The sequence below is a fragment of the Rhinatrema bivittatum genome, chromosome 7, assembly GCF_901001135.1.
Source record: "Rhinatrema bivittatum chromosome 7, aRhiBiv1.1, whole genome shotgun sequence".
NCBI lineage: Eukaryota > Metazoa > Chordata > Amphibia > Gymnophiona > Rhinatrematidae > Rhinatrema > Rhinatrema bivittatum.
This window is the reverse complement of record NC_042621.1, coordinates 254,951,180-254,972,112: the sequence shown is the minus strand read 5'-3', so window position 1 is coordinate 254,972,112 and position 20,933 is coordinate 254,951,180. Positions and strand designations below refer to the sequence as shown.

Below are 20,933 nucleotides of genomic sequence, written 5' to 3'. Positions count from 1 at the left end.
CCTGGAGTCACTCGTAGAAATGGCTCTTGGCAAGACAAGGCCTGTAGTTCAGATACTCTATGCGCAGAACAAATTGCCACAAGAAATACAGTTTTTAAGGTTAGTAACCTCAAGGACAGGTAACGCATCGGTCAAAAGGTAGGGCCCACTAAAAAATCCAAAACTAGATTAACCACAAGAGCGGACGAAGATACTTCACTCCTTTCAAGAAAAAGGCCACATCAGGATGATGCTCTAGTCAGATGGGAATATGTAGGAATGCCTCGGAAAGATCTAGAGACATCAGGAACTCTCCTGACTGTACTGCCATTATCACTGAGTGCAAGGTTTCCATGTGAAAAAGAGTCACATGCAAATGATTATTGAATCCTTTGAGATCAAGGTTGGGATGCTTCACCCTTCTACGGGCATAGTCGTGCACTTGGTAACGGCAGTCTTTTTATAGAGCATTCACCTTCAGAAAACGTAATAGCTCTCTCTCAGCTGGATCCAAGGGGTACAGTCCTTCCAAGACTCATCCCCCTTTAAAATTAGCTTCTAGGGCACCCCATTCAAGATCAATTAATTCTTGAATGGCCTCCATAATAGGGAAGAAGCATGAGGCTTTGTCTCAGACATGGATTCAGCCCCAGATACTCCCAGCATCTTCAACGTGTAGGAAATCAGAGCCGGTAACTCTTCTCTATGAAAGAATCTTCATAGTTCTATACGGTTCCAATCCCAGAGGAATCTCCCCATCCAAGGAAATAAGGATCAGTCTCATCATCCGTGCCATCTGAGTCCCTAATGAGAAGCCAGCTTCAGGCGTACCCCAATGCTTACCCGCAGCACCTGGCGTGCAGGATTTTCACTGCTTGTGATCCTAAATTGTTAAGATTGACCGGGACCGGGGACTGCGCCTGAAGGCGCATCCCCACCCCTTGGACCCCCCTTCTTACACATAAAAAGATTCCTAGTGATCTAGTGGACCTCTGACCCCCACACCTGGGTTCCCTCTTATCTAGAGAAGTCACCCTGGTTGTCTAGTGGGGGCATGGAGAGCTCTCTAGACTCTGGGCCCAATGGCAGACATTTTACAGGGGCAAAGGTTGGCCAGTATCATTTTGGAAAATGACTGGCACCTGGGCCTGGAGCCTAGGGGTGCACTGGGCCCTCATTGAACTACCAGAGTGACTTTTTTAAGGACTGGGGCTAGGAGTCGTGGTCTACTAGACCAATAAGAATCTTTTTATGTGTAAGAGGGATCCGGGGGATGGGAGTGGGGCAGTCCACTAGACCTGCAGAAAAAGTTTTTTCAAAATGAGGGGGTGCAAGGTGGGGGTCCTAGCCTCTGGAACGTTTGAGTGAAGGAGCAGGGTTGGGGGTGGGACTTATATTCTTAAAAAGATCTTTTTTAATTTTATTTTTACAATGGGCCACCTACAAGGGCGGCTGGGGATGGGTGGAACAGGGGGTCTATGCATACCCTGGGGGTTTTTTTTTTTGTTTGTTTGTTTTTTAAGATTTTACTACTCGGGAGGACAGGTGCTGAGCAGACCCTTTAAGCAATGGCAGCCCCACAATCCTGGGGATGCCATTGTGCATAGGCTACCACTGTATTTTTTCCCGCAGAAAAATACCACAAGCCATGGTATGTTACAGTGGAGTCCTGTGGAGAAAAGTACCAGGGAAGTCACAAAACAGCAGAGTCATTTACCGTGGCTTCTGACTCCTGCGGTATGACCCCCAAAGGTTTGAAAGTTGTCCAGGAAATATTATCTGGATAACACTATTCATGTATATTCTGCAAGATGTTTCTCTTGCTGAATATCCTGGATAACTTATCTAGCTAAAGTTAGCCGGTTATCTATTTACTACTTTTCTGAATGTTAAACTCTTGATTATTAGGATAATGAGAAATTACTACTTACCTGATAATTTCCTTTTCTTTAGGTCAGATGAATTCAGAACAAGTGGGTTATGCACCTCTAAAAGCAGATGGAGAAGGAGCAAACTGACGTCACAGTATATATACCCCTGCAGTGTCATCAGCCTTCCAGTATTCTCTTCAAAAGTAACTGTGGACAGACTAACAAAACTTGATTAATCAGACAACCATTTCAATACTCAGCCAACAGGCAACACTGAGCTGGACAACATTTTCTAAGTCAACTTAATTAATAGCAGGTAATAGACTTCTCCTCCAAGAATTTGTCCAATCCTTTTTTAAACCCAGCTACACTAACTGCACTAACCATATCCCCTGGCAACAAATTCCAGAGTTTAATTGTGCGTTGAGTGAAAATGAACTTTCTCCGATTAGCTTTATTGCATTTTAATTGTTACAAAAACAACTTATTTTTGAATATATAATAACAAAGCATATCTATGAGAATATACATACGTATCTGATCATCGTTATCATATTTTCCAACAATAAGAAACAAACCAGAAGTAATCAGAGAACACTGATAGTCAAGTAATCAATGGGGCTGAACAAAAGAAAAGTCAATTACTATATAATTGTCTATATCTGCAGCTAAACCTATGTTCCCATATTAAAACAATTTTTAAGAGTGTGTATCAAGATATTGACGAAGCTGATCAGGATGACTAAAGATGTATCTTACATCTAAATGCTTTATTAGACACTTACAAGGGTATCTTAAAGAAAATTGTGCCCCTCTTTCTAAAACCTCTTTACGCATTGCTATAAATTTCTTACATCTCAGCTGGGTTGCATGTACAACATCAGGAAAGATTCTTATAGCATGACCATAAATTTCCTGTTTTTGATGTTTAAAATGTACGGTAACTTTAACACAGTATCTCTCTCTGAAAGTGAGGAAAACTGAACTAATAAGGTTGCCCTTGTATCAATTTTTGATTCATAAGATTTTTCAAGAAAATCTGTTAAATTCAGGTTCTCCTGATTTACATCACCTTCTCTATCCGATTGTTGTTGTAAATAACAAATCTTTGACAGAGTGGGAATAGTAGAATCTGAATACTTTAAGATGTTTTTCAAATAACTCTTAAATAGATCTATTGGGGATGCAAGATGTATTTTAGGGAAATTCAAAAAATATAAGGTTAAACTTCCTTATTTGATTTTCCAATATTTTGAATCTTTCTTCATGTTCTTCCTCTGATTTTATTAAATTTGCCTGTATTTTTTTTAATTTCCCCCATCTCCAATTCAAATTTATTAATATTCTTCTCCATACTATCTATTTTCCCCTTTACATAAGTATTTTTCTTTAAGGCTTCCTGAACAGTTATAGTAAGATTATTTATCGACTTTTGCATTATAACCATCATAGAACCCAAATCCTCAATTGAAAAATTTTTGTTAAAATGACAGAGACATCTTTTATATTATTTAAACTGGCTTGTTCTTCCACTCTTAATTGTTTTAATGTCCCACCAACTCCATTTGCACAAGAGTAAGATATAACATTGAGTTCCCTGGGACTTTGATCTTCCATGTCCTCAGAGATTCTTGCCGAATTTTCAACCTCTCTCTGGGAACTAAATGATTCTTTTAAAGAAATAGTGAAGTCTAAATCCGATTTTGCAGATGGAGGGACTGGCTTTTCTGGGGCACCAGGGGTGAGAGATGCTTCACTTGCCAAGTAGTTAGGCTCCCGCTCCTGAGTCATACTACAATTGGCCCCTTCCGGTGCAGATGCAGAAACAAATTGAAAGAAGTCCGCTATACGTGGTTGAACACTTTTTATAGTTGGTGTGGAAGTTGAGGAAAAGCAAGTTTGCTTACCGTAAACAGTTTTTCCGTAGATAGCAGGATGAATTAGCCATGCTGTCATGGGATCTGTCAATCAGGTCCGGGAGGCGGAGCTTGTCAAAGCAGAGATCAGAGCTTTGCTCTCTGTGGCTGCGCGTGTGTTCCCGCGCAGGAAAGTAACGGAATCTCCTCAGTCTGTGATTAAGCTGTAGTGTAGTCGAAGGCTTGGTGACTATCAGGGAGGAGGGTGGGTCAGCATGGCTAATTCATCCTGCTATCTACGGAAACACCGTTTACGGTAAGCAAACTTGCTTTTTCCCCCGTCGATAGCAGGGCTGAATTAGCCATGCTGTCATGGGAGTCCCAAGCTCCCAATCACATTGTTTATGATGCATATATTTGTACGTGATCTTTGACAGTGTGGCGGTCACTGTGGACAGGAGGATAGAGATTGCAGGATTGCTTGCCCTATCTTCGCATCAGTGGCTGCTTGTTGATCAAGGCAGTAATGAGATGTGAAGGTATGAAGCGATGACCATGAAGCTGCCTTGCAAATGTCTATGGGTTGCACATTCTTTAGGTGTGCCAATGAGGCTGCCACTGCTCTGACTTGGTGAGCTTTAAGCTCTGAATGTAGTTGTAGTTTCTGTTTATCGTAACAGTATTTGATGCACTGCGCTATCCAGCTGGAGATTGTGCGTTTAGCCACTGGTAATCCAGGTGCCTTTGGGTCAAAGGAGACAAAGAGTTGAGAAACACGGGAGTCCGAGTTTGTCCTTTCTTTGTAGTATGCTAAAGCTCTTTTACAATCTAGTGTGTGCAGTACTTTTTCCCTATCATTTGTATGAGGTTTAGGGGAAAAGGTGGGTAATTCCATTGTCTGAATGAGATGGAATTGAGAAACCACTTTTGGTAGGAAGGATGGGTGAGTTCGGAGAACTACCTTTTGGTGATGAAACTGCAAATATGGAGAATAATGGACCAAGGCCTGTAATTCACTGACTCTTCATGCCGATGTTACTGCAACCAGGAATACAAATTTCCATGTGAGGTATTTAATATGTGCCGAGTCCATGGGTTCAAACGGGAAAAGCATGAGCTGTTCCAGAACTATGTTGAGGTTCCATGGAACTGGAGGCTTAGAGATGGGAGGCCAAAGGTGAGTTAACCCCTTAATGAAACAAGAGAGTAAGGGGTGATTGGATATAGGAATATTGTTTACTGGCCTATGATATGCCCCTATGGCACTGAGATGAACTCTGATGGATGATGTTGCTAGACCAGCTGCATATAGTGTATGAAGATTTATTTATTTATTTAAAGAATTTATATACCGGGGTTCCTGTATAGTATACATATCACCCCGGTTTACAAGGAACCAAAACTATCGCTAAGGAACCATAACTATCGCTTCATTTAGCGGTTTAGATAATCAATGAGCCGTAACTATCGCTTCATTTAGCGGTTTAGATAATCAATGAGCAACTCAGGTGAGCAGTCCAGTGGTGGCACACCTTTGGAAGTGCACCAGGTCAAGTATCGTTTCCATTTATAGCTATAATTTTTCCTCGTTGAGAGTTTCCTGGATTCTAACAAAATGAATTGTGCCGAAGTGGAAACTCCTTGTTCTGTTAAAAGGAGCCTTTAAATCTCCACGCTGTCAAGTGGAGAGATGAGTGTAGCAGGTGTAGAAGCGTTCCTTGATCTTGGAAGAGAAGATCTTGGCGATTCGGTAAACGAATTGGATCCATGATAGATAGTCGGAGAAGGAAACTGTACCATGGTTGCCTCGGCCAGGCTAGGGCGATGAGTATCAGTTGAGCTTTGTCTGCTATGCACTTTTGAATTGTCCTTGTTATGAGTGGTGTGGGAGAAAAAGCGTACAGGAGGCCTGTTGTCCACGGGATGAGGAAGGCATCTTGAGCGATCCTGAACTGACTTGGTCTTATCGAGCAGAATTTGGGAACCTGAGCATTGATCTTTGTTGCAAAGAAATCTATCGAAGGCGTCCCCCACTGCATGAATATGTTTTGAGCTATTTCTGCATTGAGTGTCCATTCGTGAGGATGAAAGATGCAGCTTAGCCTGTCCGCTCTTGTATTTGCCACTCCTGGTAGGTAAGTTGCTTGCAGATGTATGCAATTCCTGTGAGCGTGTTAGAAGATTATCAGGGTCTTCGTGCAGAGGGACCATGAACCGGACCCTCCTTGTTTGTTGATGTAAAACATTGCCACTTGATTGTCCATGTAGATCATGACCCTGCGTCCTTTCAGGTGGTCTTGGAACACTTGTAATGCATTCCGAATTGCTCTGAGTTCCAATAAATTTATTTGTAGGTTTTGTTCCGAGATTGTCCATAACCCTTGTGTTTCATAAATCTCAAGGTGTGTACCCCATCCCCTGTGAGACGCATCTGTGGTTAAGAATGCGTTGTGAGGAGGGGAACTGAACAATGCTCCCTTGGACAGGGTGGAGTTTAGGAGCCACCATGTTATATCTTTTTTCATTTCGGCGGTCGATGATAACTTCTGTCAATGGTTTTAGTCCCCATTGCAGGCATCTCATGTGTAGCCTGGTGTTTGGAACCATGAAAACAGCCGCCACCATGTGGCCTAGGACTACTAAAACCTGTCTCGCTGAAGGTCACTGAGTATGGTTCAAGGTATGTAGAAGGTGACGGAATTGTGCTATTCTGTCGTTTGGTAGGTATGCCCTGTTGCAAGTAGTGTCCAGGCATGCTCCTATGAACTGTAACTGTTGTGTTGGTTGTAGGTGTGATTTCTGAAAATTGATCACTAATCCTAATCCCTGTAAGCATTGTATCACCCGATGGAGGTGATCTAGTTAAGATATTTGGAGTTGGGGCAATTATGAGCCAATCGTCCAGATATGGAAAGATGGTTATACCCCGTTGTCTGAGATGAGACACCACCACTACCATGCATTTGGTGAAAACCATGGGTGCAGCCGATAGTCCAAAGGGGAGAACTTTGTACTGGTAGTGTTGATGTCTGTAGCAAAAGCATAGGTAACGCCACGAGGATGGATGGATTGGAATATTTATCTCTCTCTAATTGTTTCTTAGTTTAAACTCTGTACTGTCCTCCATTGCCCAGGTTTTATGCTCCCTGTTTAATGTAACTTTACTTTCTACCTTGATGTTAATTGGTTTCCCCTCAGTTACATTGTAAACCGGTACGATAAGACCTAGTCTTGAGCATCGGTATAGGAAAAGAAATTAAATAAATAAATATGTGTGTAAGCATCCTTCAGATCGATGGAACACATCCAGTCGTTGGGTTGAATCAGAGGTAGGATCGATTACGATACCATCTTGAATTTCTCTTTGGTGAGAAATTTGTTCAATTCCCTTAGGTCTAGGATGGGATGAAGTCCACCCAATTTCTTGGGTATGAGGAAGTATGGGGAATAAAATCCTTCTGATTGGGTCCCCGGGGATATTTGTCGAATCGCTTGTTGTTTGCGAAGCAAAGCAATTTCCTCCCCCAATTGTGGTTGACAGCTTTGAATCTTGAGAGTGGAAAGATGAGGTAATATGGGTTTTGTGACAAATTGGAGTTGGTAACCGTGACGTACTATCTCCAAAACCCATTGATCGGATGTTATTCTCTCCCAGGCTGCCAGACAAGAATGAATCCTGCCGGGTGGTGCTTGATGTTGTGGTGGTGGCTGGGTAACTAAAAAGATGGAGTCGATTTCACTACAGTAGCCGGCTGCTGTGCCTGCTGTCTCTGAATACATGGTTTACCTCTATGTTGGTTTGAGGTATTCTGTTGTGGAGGAGAATGTTGGTAAGCCGAGTAAGGCTGTGTACGAAAGGATTGGTAAGATCTGTAGGGTCTCCTGGCATATGATTGCTGGCAAGTAGAGCCACTATAACGACGTGTTGTTGAATAGTGAGGGTGTGATGTTAATGATTGTACTGCTAGCACCTCCTCCTTCAGTTTGCCCACTGTGTCCTGGAATCATTTTCCGAACAGGTTATCCACTGTACATGGAAGGTTTCTCATGTAAATCTTCATGTATCGAACTTGAGCGTAACCATGCCAGTCTGCGGGCTGCTATGGTTGATGCAGATGCCCTGGAAGATGTTTCATATGCTTCATAGATAGAACTCAAAAGGTGTCAAGAGCACTCCTCCATGTCATGAAGAGGTGGAGGCATTTGATCCGCAGTCGAGGCAAGCATACCTTTTATAGCTTGTATGCACTCCTATAGGTATTGTACCATGCAGAATTGATGGTGCATAATTCGGGCATTCAACATTAAGTTATGGTATATTTTCCTGCCAAACTCATCTAAATATTTGTTGTCTTTGCCTGGTGGGTATGAGGAATGCGACTTCGTTTTCTTAAATCTTTGCATCGCCGACTCTACTACAATTGAAACATGAGGTAATTGTGGTATAGAGTACAGTGATGTCTTCCTCATATGGAATTTTATGTCCATCTTCCTGGATACCGCTGAGATTGTGTAAGGTGTTTCCCAAGATTTCTGTAAGACTGAATGGAGGAGTTCTTGTGGTGGAAGAGATGTTGGTTCTCCTGGAGTATCGAAAATCTTTAGGAGACCAAGTGTTTCTGACCTAGGGTCTGTTTCTTTTTGGACCTCTAGATGCAGTATTGTACCCAATTTTTCTAGAAATTTTGGGTATGTAAGGTCTTCTGGAGGAGAATACGGCTCCTGAGGTTGTTCCTGCGGATTCGATGGGAATCCCATAGATGATGATGGGGATGTTGGTGGTGAAGAAGAATCAAAAGATGTATCCTGTTTTTAATTTGGTGAAGTTATTTATTTATTTATTTTTAAGTACCCGAACGAGATGGAGTCATTGATGGAGAGGAGGAAGAAGACATTTGTGAGGGTTCACTTCGTCGTTTCAACTCATGATGTAGTACATGAGATGGGTGCTCATGTGTCTTGTGCGCCGATTTAGACTTCTGCGCGGATCTAGACTTGCGCACATATCTTTTTGTTTCCATGCGTGCAAGAGTTATCGGCGGTGATGTCTCTGGCGCCGTGCGTGCAGATATGATCAGCTCCGTACACAGAGGTAGTATTGGCGCCATGTGTGCAGATGTGGATGGCGCCATGCGCGCAAGTGACTTCGGCGCCGCACGCGCAGAGTTTTCCTTGGTCGGGTGCACAGACATCTTCAGCGCCCTGTGCGCAGAAATCTTCTGCGCCATGCGCGCAGGTCCTTCAGCGCCTTGCGCACAAGTGTCTTTGGCGCCATACGCGTAGAAGTGTTGTGCGCCAATGCTTGCTCAGGCGCAGAAGTGTTATGCGCCGACACTGTTTTATGCGCAGAAGGCGGGTTAGGCGCAAAAGTTTTGGGCGCTGAGATTTTTGGCGCCAATGTGTGCTGCGCCGGCGATTCTGGCTCTATGGATTTTTGAAAATCCGATAGCCTTTGCCGGCTTGCGATATCCTTACCTTCAAAATTGGAGGATTGTGGATCCCACGATGATGCCCTCATTTTTGAGGGAGCCGGTAAAATTGCAGGGCCAGGCGACGAAAGCCTCCGATGGCTCCGGTGAAGCAAAATGTTCCTGAAGCCTGTAGGCCCGTTGCTTCAGTGCTCTGGGTGACATCCTCGAACAAAATTCACAATCTTCCCGATTGTGATCTGGTCCTAGGCATCGGTAACATAGGTCGAGGCCATCCGTGACCGACATTACCTTGCCGCAATTACAGGGTTTAAACCCCGATTTTGACATTTTTTTAAACACTGAGGAGAAGAACAGCTCCAAGTGCGATCCCGCACATGGAAAGAACAGACTGAGGAGATTCCATTACTTTCCTGCGTGGGAACACACGCGCAGCCGCAGAGAGCAAAGCTCTGATCTCTGCTTTGACAAGCTCTGCCTCCCGGACCTGATTGACAGATCCTATTACAGCATGGCTAATTCAGCCCTGCTATTGACGGGAAAAAATCTCTCAGTTTTGCTTTCCTTTTGGTATGAGGCATAGCAACTGAGAGATAGTAGTATAAATAACAACCAAGATTTCTTGCAAACTAAGTTAAACTGTGCTGTACTGCTATCAAATTAGACAATAAAATCCAATACTTAGCTTATCAATGATCTGAGGCCACAAGACCAGAAATTCCCGTTCCAACCGCTCCAATCCAGGCTAAGCCGGGCAAAACCACACGCCCCATAGCCGCACCTGGCTTTGTCGTCGCACCGGTGTAGGCCGGATTTTGTTGCCTACCCAGCTCCTCCCACCGACGTCACCACTGCTGTAACCTGTAACCAGGAACACTATCGTGGGCCTCTCCGCCAGCAGGACCCTCGAAGGAATGAGGAAGCAGAAGAAAATCACGGGCCTCTCCTCCAGCTGGACCCTCCAAAGAAGAAAAGCTTCAGCGGCGGCGTCGCACGGGCATTGGCTGGATTTTGTTGCCTACCCAGCTCCTCCCACCGACGTCACCGCTACTGTAACCAGGAAGCAGGAACACTATCGTGGGCCTCTCGAAGGAATGAGAAAGCAGAAGAAAATCACGGGCCTCTCCTCCAGCTGTACCCTCCAAAGAAGAAAAGCTTCAGCGGCTCCGATTAGTTTTAAATATGCCACATGCTAACTTCAAGGAGTTCCCCCTAGTCCTTCTATTATCCAAAAGAGTAAATAACCGATTCACATTTACCCATTCTAGACCTCTCATGATTTTAAACACCTCTATCATATCCCCCCTCCGCCATCTCTTCTCCAAGCTGAACAGTCCTAACCTCTTTAGTCTTTCCTCATAGGGGAGCTGTAATAACACTAGTCTAGGGACTGGATTAACACTTACCAGTAATCCCTGTAACACGTAGCCATGGAGGAGGACCATTCGGCAGCCAAGGGAGGGAAGCTGGATTCATCTGACTGTCCTAAAGAAAAGGAAATTATCAGTTAAGTAATTTCTCATTTATTAGCATTCAGTCAGATGAATTCAGAACAAGTGGAATGTACCCAAGCTACTTCTGAATATCGTGGGAGGCTGCTCACGGTCCAATCAAAACTTCATGTGCAAAGGCTATGTCCTTCCTGGCATGCATATCCAGACAATAATACCTGGAAAAAGTGTGTAACAAGGACCACATCGCAGTTGGAAAATGTCAATGGGAGACAACAATCTAACCTCTACCCATGACACTGCCTGAGCCCTAGTGGAATGAGCCCTGACCTGAGTAGGTAACGGCTTCCCAGTATCAGTGTATGCAGCTGTGACTACCTCCTTAATCTAGTGAGCTATAGTAGCCCGAGGCAGGCTCTCCCTGACTAGTACCGCCATAAAGGACAAACAGGTGATCTGTCTTCCGAAAAGGCTTAGTCACCTCCGGATACCGGACAATATGTCTCTTGACATCCAAGAGTCATAGCAGACGATATTCCTCTACATTTCTTTCTCTGTCCAGAGATGGCAGAGAGATGGACTGATTCACGTGGAAGTCAGCAATCACCTTCGATAGAAAGGAAGTGACAATGCAGCTGTACTGCCCCTGGAGTCACCCAGAGGAATGGCTCACAGCAAGACAAGGCCTGCAGCTCGGAAACTCTACATGCAAAACAAATTGTCATAAGAAACACCATTGGTCTAAACCTAGGACCCACTAAGAAATCCAAAAATCAAATTAAGACTCCATAAGGGCACTGAAAACTGCAAAGGACAACGAAGATGTTTCACTCCTTTCAGGAAACGAGCCATATCATGATGAGCCAACAAGGATCCACCATTCACCTGACTTCTGAAACAAGCAAAAGCCGCTCCTTGTATCTTTAAGGAATTAAGTGTCAAGCCTTTATTCAAGCCACCTTGCAAAAATTCCAAAATGAGCAGGATCTTGACTGAACAAAGAAGAGTATCTTCATCCTCACACACCAGGCCTCAAACACTCACCAAACCCGCACATAAGCCAAGAAGGTGGAGAACTTTCTAGCTCCTAGCAAGGTGACAATCACTGCTGCAGAGTATGCACATTTCAGCAAGCGAGCTCTTTCAAGGGCCATACTGTAAAACAAAATTCAGATCTTCATGAAAAATAGGACCTTGCTGCAACAGATCTCTGTGCGCCAGAAGCTGAAGAGGTGATTCTGCCAAGAGCTGCCACAGATCTGCATACCACAGTGTCCTGGGCCAGTCTGAAGCAACCAAGAGCACCATCCCTCTGTGGCGCTCGATCCTTTGGACTAATCTGCCCAAAATGGGCATGGAGGAAAGGCATACAGCAACTTGTCTTCCAGCCACTCCTGCACCAAGACATCGATCCCCAATGACTTCAGATCTCTCCTGTGACTGAAGAATCATGGAAATGAAGATTTGCAAGAAGTTGCCAGCAGGTCTAGAAACAGGAGAGCCCAGCAATCCACAATCAACTGAAACACCTTGTTTGATAGCAACCATTCTCCTGAGTACAGACTTTCCCGGCTGAGAGAATATGCTCTTACATTGTCTTTTCCTGCTAAATGCGAGGATGAGATCATCTGGAGATGTAGTTCGGCACATTCCATAAGTTGATTTATCTCCTGTGACACTTGTTGGTTCTTGGTTCCACCCTGCCTATTTATGTAAGCCACAGTCATTGTGTTATCCAACATTATATGGACCGCTCGAACCCGCAGCCTGTCGCTAAAATGCAAACATGCAAGCCAGAATGCCCTGGCTTCCAAACAACTGATGTTCCAGAGACTCTTTTGCATCCCAGCATCCTTGCGCTGTCAGCTCCTGACAGTGAGTTCCCCAACCATGGAGGCTCACATCTGTCGTCAGTACTAGCCAGTACGGTGATGCTAGAGAAATTCCCTTCCTTAGATGATTCGGCTGTAGCCACCACTGCAGTTGGGACAAGACCTCCATTGGCAGGTGGAGCCGAACCAAATAAGCCAGAGACTGCAGATTCCACCAAGAAAACAGGGAGTGCTGAAGAGGACGCATATGCACTCTCACCCATGGTACCACTTCCAGGGTTGCCGCCATTAAGCCATGTACCTGCAGATAGGACCAAACGGTCAGGCGCAGCATGTTCAACAATAGACGTAGCTGTGCCATCAACTTCTGAATACGAGTTTCCGGAAGCTTCTGGGAGGAAAATCTTGCCCTGCTTCATATTGAACTGAACCCCAAGGTTTTCCAACGACTGAGCAGGCTGAAGACTGCTCTTGGCCAGGTTGACCACCCAGCCGAGCTCCTGCAACAGGGAGATCATCTTGCGGGTCATCAGGCAGCTCTCTTCCAGTGACTTGGCTTGAATCAGCCAATCGTCCAGTTACAGGTGGACTAAGAACTCAGGACCCATTGATCTGATGTGATCTTGACCCATCTCTGATAGAAGAGAGAGGCGTCCCTCCATCTCCTGTTCCTGGGGGTGGGTCGGCAAACCTTCATTGAGAGACTCCATTTCCTCCCACCGTGCTCCTTCTGGAATGTGGAGGAGTAGCCTAGTGGTTAGAGCAGTAGGCTATGAACCAGGAGGCCAGGGTTCGAGTCCTGCTGTCACTCCTTGTGACCTTGGGCAAATCACTTTTCCCTCCATTGCCTCAGGTACAAACTTAGATTGTAAGCCATTTGGGGACAGGGAATATGCTGAAAAAAGTGCGAAAAGCGGAATAAAAATAAAGCGGAGTTGCTTACCTGTAACAGGTGTTCTCACAGGACAGCAGGATGTTAGTCCTCACATATGGGTGTTGCGTCTGTAGGTCTCAGACGGCTTAGACCTTTGTGCCTCACCTTTCTCTCTGCAAGATGGCCGCGTCTGCATGCTGCACACTCCAGTGTCCCTGGAATGACTATGGCAAAGTCTCATGCCATGTTTCTCCTAAGGGCCTCCTAGGTTGCGCACGCCACCTACATCTTTATCCACGTCATGGCAGGAACCTCGGGGGCGTCCCTCTTGAGTGACATCATGCCATCCGGGTATTTAGCCTGCCCTTGTTTGCTAGCTAATCGAGTTAGCAAGGATCGTGAATGGATGGAAAGCCTCCGGTCTGAGCTACTCTGCCACTTCCTTGCTGCTGCTGGAAGCTCTCTCTGCCCTTCGGGGTATTTCTCTAACCTGGGTACTCGCTCCTCGAGGGCCTGCTCCTTCTGGCTCGGTGCCTGTAATCAACTACTTCTGACTGCTGGGATCTCCATCAATACAGCTACCAACTTAGTGAGTAATCTAACATTCTCAGTCTGTCTCATCTACAGCTCTGCTGCACTGGGAACCTGCATCCGGATCTCCCTATGCTATCTCTGTGAAATGGGTCCCCTCTTCCGAGGGTCCCTGGACTGCTACCTCTGGATCACCTCACTACTGCCACCTCTGGTGGTATACCTCAGCTGTATAATAAAAGACGAATCTCTGTGTTTGTGCGTCTTGAGTCTAGCCTAGTACTGTGGTTCCTCTCGGGGCTCCTCCCCATGGGCGTGGTCATCTCCACAGTACCCAAGAATCCACTCAAACACCTCAAAACCATAACAATGGGTGACATCATCAGGATGGAGCCCAATCAGGGAACACTTTTGTCAAAGTTTCTAGAACTTTGACTGGCACCTACTGGGCATGCCCAGCAATGCACTGACCCTGCATCCAGCAGGGCTCCCCCTTCAGTCTCATCTTGTAGTAAAAGTACATGCGAAAAATAAAATAAGAAAACGTAAACGAACCTAACTCCGTGGGGTGGCGGGCGGGTTTCGTGAGGACTAACATCCTGCTGACCTGTGAGAACACCTGTTACAGGTAAGCAACTCTGCTTTCTCACAGGACAAGCAGGATGGTAGTCCTCACATATGGGTGAGTACTGAGCTGAGGATGTCCGAGCAAAGCACCAAATGTACCCAAAGGCGTGCAACAGGCACAACAACAGGGGTGGAAATTTGGTTAGGAGGGCATCCTGAACCCTGAATGGGTCGGTGGAAGGATGTTGGGAAGTTAAACTGAAAACAAGTTGCGTAGAACAGACTGGCCAAAGATGGAATCTTGTCTGCCAGCCTCATCTAAGCAATAATGGGCTGCGAATGTATGGAGAGAACTCCAGGTAGCAGCCTTACAAATATCAGCAAGTGGCACCGACCATAGGTACGCTACTGATGTTGACATGGTCCTGATAGAGTGTGCTTTTACACAGTCTTGCAGCGGAATGCCTGCTTGCTGGTGTGAAAAAGAAATGCAGTCCACTAACCAGGAGGAGAGGGTCTGCTTTCCCACAGGATTTCCTAATTTGATGGAATCGAAAGACAAACAATTGAGTGGATTTCCTGTGGGCCAACGTGCGGTCTAGATAGAAGGCTAGAGCATGTTTGCAGTCCAAAGAATGCAGAGCCTGTTCTCCTGGGTTTGCATGGGGCCTGGGAAAAAAGGTAGGTAGAACAATAGATTGGTTAAAATGAAATTCCAACACTACCTTCGGTAAAAATTTAGGGTGAGTGCGGAGCACTACCCTGTCATGCAGAAATTTAATGTAAGGCGGGTAGGGAACTAATGCCTGCAATTCACTAACTCTGCGAGCGGACATGATAGTGAGAAGGAAAACTACTTTCCATGTGAGATAACAGAGATCACAGGAGTGGAGAGGCTCAAACAGAGGTTTCATGAGCCATCCTAAAATTATGTTAAGGTTTCAAGCAGGGGCCGGAGGGCGCAGTGAAGGTTTTAAGTGGAGCAAGCCTCTCATAAAGCGCGTTACTAAAGGTAATGTGGAAATAGGAACATCCCCTACGCCTTTATGAAACACGGCTACGCACTGATATGCACCCTGATGGAGGACGTTTTTAGGCCTGCTTCCGACAGATGCCAGAGATAGTCCAGAAACTTCACTGTGGAACAAGTGAAGGGGTCTAAGGACATAGAGGTGCACCGGCTCAGACGGACGTGCGAGCGGACATGATAGTGAGAAGGAAAACTACTTTCCACGTGAGATAACTGAGATCACAGGAGTGGAGAGGCTCAAATGGAGGTTTCATGAGCCGTCCTAAGACCACGTTAAGGCCCCAAGCAGGGGCTGGAGGGCAGAATGGAGGTTACAGGTGGAGCAAACCTCTCATGAAGCGTGTGACTAAGGGTTGTGTCGAAATAGAGACATCTCCCTCGCCGTTGTGGAAAGCGGCTACCGCTTTAGAGGAAGTTTTCAGGCCTGACTAGGACAGGTGCCAGAGATAGTCCAGAAACTTCACGGTGGAACAAGTGAAGGGGTCTATGGACATGGACATGCACCAGTCCATAAACCTTTTCCATTTAGAACGATAAGACCGTCTCGTGGAAGGCTTTCGTGAAGCTACCAGGACTTGGGATACAGACTCTGAAAGATTAAGGGGTTGAAGTATTAACCTTTCAAAATCCAGGCTGTCAGAGACAGGGCCTTGAGGTTGGGGTGGCGTAGGCACCCGTTGTTCTGAGTTATCAGAAGCAGGTCCTTCCCGAAAGGGATGCGCCGGCGAACCAGAGGATTGGCAACCAGACTTGGCGTGGCCAGTGAGAGGTTATCAGAATCATTAAACCTTTCTCCCTTCGTAACTTCACGAGAGTCTTCGATATGAGTCGAAGTGGAGGTACGCGTAGAGGAGACCGCTGGACCATGATAGGGCAAAGGTGTCCCTTGGCCTCGAGTGGCGACTGTGAGTGAGCGAGCAGGAGCTCTCTATTTTGCGGTTGTGAATGGACGCAAAGAGATCTGTTTGTGGATAACCCCAACGTTGGAAGATTGTGTCCGCTACCGTGGGGTTGAGAGACCATTCATGCGGATGAAAGGTCCGGCTCAACCTGTCCGCCAGAACATTGTCCATGCCTGCCAAGTAGATTGCTTTGAGGTACATGGAGTGGGAAAGAGCCCACGCTTATATCTGTGCAGCTTCCTGACACAGAAGGTAGGAGCCCGTTCCCCCTTGCTTGTTGATGTACCACATTGCTACCTGGTTGTTAGTTTGAATCAGGATGGTCTTGTTTGAGAGGCAATCCTGAAAGACTCTGAGGGCATATCTGATCGCTCGAAGTTCCAGGAAATGTATCTGATGTTTGGCTTCCTCTGGAGACCAGGGACCCTGAGTCTGTGGGTCGTCGACATGAGCACCCTAACCTAGATTGGAGGTGTCTGTTAGGATAATTTGAGGTTCTGGAACCTGAAAGGGAAGCCCTTGAAGGAGGTTGGATAGCTGCATCCACCAGGCCAGTGACAGGTGGAGCTGCTTGGTAACGTGGACAATGCTGGACTTTGGCTGGTAAGCCTGAGTCCACTGTGACTTCAGAGTCCACTGCATGACTCTCATGGCGAGGCGTGTCATTGAAGTGACATGTACAAAGGATGCCATGTGACTCAGCAAAATGAGGAAATGATGAGCTGCCAAGTAATGTCGATTCTGGAGGCATTGTGCGAGAGATAGCAAATGTTGCTTACCTGTAACAGGTGTTCTCACAGGACAGCAGGATGTTAGTCCTCACATATGGGTGACATCATCAGGATGGAGCCCAATCACGGAAAACTTCTGTCAAAGTTTCCATAACTTTGACTGGCCCCTACTGGGCATGCCCAGCATGGCACTAACCTTGCAGCCAGCAGGGGTCCCCCTTCAGTCTTATTTTATAGCTACAGGCAGTGCCGAAAAAATTAAACAACAAAGCGTACGAACTCAACACCGCGGGGTGGTGGGCGGGTTTCATGAGGACTAACATCCTGCTGTCCTGTGAGAACACCTGTTACAGGTAAGCAACATTTGCTTTCTCACAGGACAAGCAGGATGGTAGTCCTCACATATGGGTGAGTACCGAGCTGAGGATGTCCGAACATGCACCAAATGTACCCAACGGCGTGCAACAGGCACAACAACTGGGGTGGAATTTGGTAGAGGGCATCCAGAACCCCACCGGGCAGGCGGAAGGGTGTTCGTACGTCACGTTGGAAACGGGTTACGCAGGACAGATTGGCCGAAGATGGAATCATGTCTTCCGGCTTTGTCCAAGCAATAGTGGGCTGCGAAAGTGTGGAGTGAGCTCCAGGTGGCAGCCCTGCAAATGTCAGGAAGCAGCACTGATCGTAGGTGTGCTACTGAAGTCGCCATGGCCCTCACAGAGTGTGCTTTAACACGGTCGTGAAAAGGAATGCTTGTTTGCTCATAGCAAAAAGATATGCAGTCCGCCAACCAGGAGGAGAGAGTCTGCTTACCCACAGGTTTCCCTAATTTGTTGGAATGGAAGGAGACGAATAGCTGAGTGCTCTTCCTGTGGGCAACTGTACGGTCTAGGTAGAACGCTAGAGCCTGTTTACAGTCGAGGGAATGCAGAGCCTGTTCCCCTGGATTGGAATGGGGCCTGGGAAACAAGGTAGGTAGTATGATGGATTGATTAATGTGAAACTCTGAAACTACCTTAGGTAAGAATTTAGGGTGAGTGCGGAGTACCGCCCGGTCCTGCAGGAGTTTAGTGTAAGGCGGATAGGTAACTAGGGCCTATAATTCACTAACCCTGCGAGCTGAAGTGATAGCCAAAAGGAAAATCACTTTCCATGTGAGATATTTTAGGTCACAGGATTGAAGAGGCTCAAATGGAGGTTTCATGAGCCGACCAAGAACCAGATTAAGGTCCCAAAAAGGGGCTGGAGGCCGTAAGGGTGGCTTGATATGAAGCAAGCCTTTAAGAAAACGTGTTACGAGGGGTTGTACCGATATAGGGACATCCCCGACATCTTTATGGAAGGCGGCTACCACACTGACATGCATTCTGATTGAGGAAGTCTTTAGACCGGATTCCAATAAATGCCAGAGATAGTCTAAAAATCTCGGGATTGCACAGGAAAAGGGATCAAGGGACTGTGAAGAACACCATGATGTATACCTTTTCCATTTATAGGAATAAGACTTTCTTGTGGAAGGCTTCCGTGAAGCAATGAGGACACGAGAAACCGAATCTGAAAGGTTAAGTGGCTGAAGGAGTAACCTGTCAACATCCATGCCGTCAGGGACAAGGCCTGAAGATTGGGATGGCGTAGTCATCCGTCGTTCTGAGTGATCAGAAGCGGGTCCTTTCCCAAGGGAATGTGTCTGTGGCTGGAGAGATCCTAGAGTATGGGAAACCACACTTGGCGTGGCCAGTGGGGTGCTATCGGGATCATGGTTCCCTTGTCCTGTTGGAGCTTCACGAGAGTCTTCGAGAGAAGAGGAAGTGGAGGGAATGCATAAAGCAGCCTGGCTGCCCACAAGAGGGAAAATGCATCTCTGGGCTGAGAGCGCACGCTCCAAATGAGGAAGCAGTAATTGTCTACTTTGTGGTTCTCAGGGGACGCAAAGAGGCCTATTTGGGGATATCCCCATTGCTGGAAGAGAGAGGTCGCTACCGAAGGATTGAGCAACCACTCGTGCGGTTGGAAGACACAACTCAGTTTGTCCGCCAAGACATTGTCCACTCCCGGCAAGTAGGTGGCCTTGAGGTACATCGAGTGGGAGAGCGCTTCCGCCCAAATCTGAGCGGCCTCCTGGCACAGAAGGAAGGAGCCTATGCCTCCCTGCTTGTTTATGTACCACATGGCCACGCTGTTGTCCGTCTGAATCAGGATGACGTGATTTGATAGGTAATCCTGAAAAGCTCTGAGAGCATATCGCATTGCTCGAAGCTCCAGGAAATTTATCTGGTGTTTGGATTCCTCTTGAGTCCAAGATCCTTGTATCTGTAGATCGTTTACATGAGCTCCCCAGCCAAGGTTGGAAGCATCGGTGGTGAGAATGAGATGAGGATCTGGTAGATGAAAAGGCAGTCCCTGGAGGAGATTGTTCTGATCTTTCCACCAGGCGAGAGACAGACGGAGTGCGTCGGTGATGTGGACAATGGTTGAGAGAGGCTGAGTCGCTTGAGTCCATTGTGACCGTAGAGTCCAATGCATGACTCTCATGGCCAGGCGGGCCATTGGAGTGAGATGGAATGAGGACGCCATGTGTCCGAGAAGGACAAGGAATTGCCGAGCAGTCGCTGTGTACTGAGACTGCAACTGGTGAGCGAGAGACACGAGGGTTTGAACCTTCTTTCCTGAGAAAGTCTGCGACAACTACGAGACATTTGGTAAAGACTCGTGGAGCTGATGCTAGGCCAAATGGAAGCACCCGGTATTGATAGTGCTTTGGGCCTACTAAAAACCGGAGGTACTTGCGATGAGCAGGAGCTATCGCAATCTGGGTGTATGCGTCCTGGAGGTCTAGAGAGCAGAGCCAGTCTGCTCTTTGTAGAAGAGGTAGAAGCGAGCCCAAGGTTACCATTTTGAACTTTTCCCGCTGGAGATTTTGGTCGCAGATACGTTCTTCTTTACACATTTGTTGGATTGGATTATTAATAGTTTCAGTGGTCCCTTGACTTACGAACTCAGTTGGTTCCAGAGGGCTGGTTGCAGCTCAAGTTGGTTGTAAGTCAAGACTATTTTTTCCATAGGAAATAATGGAAATACCCATAATGTGTTCCAAACCTCCCAAAAGCACCCTTACCTAACCATTTCTATAATAAAAAATGGTTGTATTATGTCTGTAATTACCAGAAACACCAATAATTTCCTAGTGTACTCACCAAAAAGTTATAAAATGTGCCTAGCCTACCAGAAACAACAATTTCACCTCCTCCACCAGTTCCTTTACGATATCTGCATATGGACTCTCTACCTGGGTAACATCAAGCTAGGTTGAGAGAACATTGCACAAATCTCAACTTTGGTTGATTTTCCTCACTCAAAAGGTCATCAAATCTTCACAAGAGTGCACTGTTCTGTTCGTACGTCACACTCTGCATGTCAAAATGGCCCCTAACCCCTATACTAATAGCTACACCTCACCTCGAATAACTAGGTCGGCCTCATATAGGGGTATAAATACCTACCTAGTATGAGGGCATTATGGCTAGGCTCGCTCTCTCTGTCTCTCTCAAAACATGGAAATATTTTGGTTGAAACTTGAAATCTGTTTGTAACTCAAAACTGGAAATTTTGGTCTAATTCGAAATTTGGTCGTAACTCAAGACCGGAAAAGTTGGTCGTAACCTGATTTGTTTGTAACTTGAGCCAGTCGTAACTCAAGGACCCACTGTATTTGCATTAATACATAGAAAGCAGTCTGATGGTGATTTAATAACCTGTGATTTGATCCCTGAAGAAGTGTTTACTGCGAAACACTGGAAATGTTGGGCTTACTTGATATTTTGCACTAAAACTGTTGTGAATGTTTTATATGTGTTTAAAAAAAACCCCTTTAAAACTACAG

The 20,933-nt window shown here is 46.1% G+C and overlaps 1 protein-coding gene across 4 annotated transcripts in view; it reads right to left on the bottom strand.

Annotated features, from left to right (window-relative positions):
- The window catches only part of ENTPD1 (ectonucleoside triphosphate diphosphohydrolase 1), a 597,993-nt gene that overhangs the window by 293,753 nt on the left and 283,307 nt on the right, over positions 1 to 20,933 (bottom strand). The gene's annotated exons all lie outside the window — the stretch shown is intronic.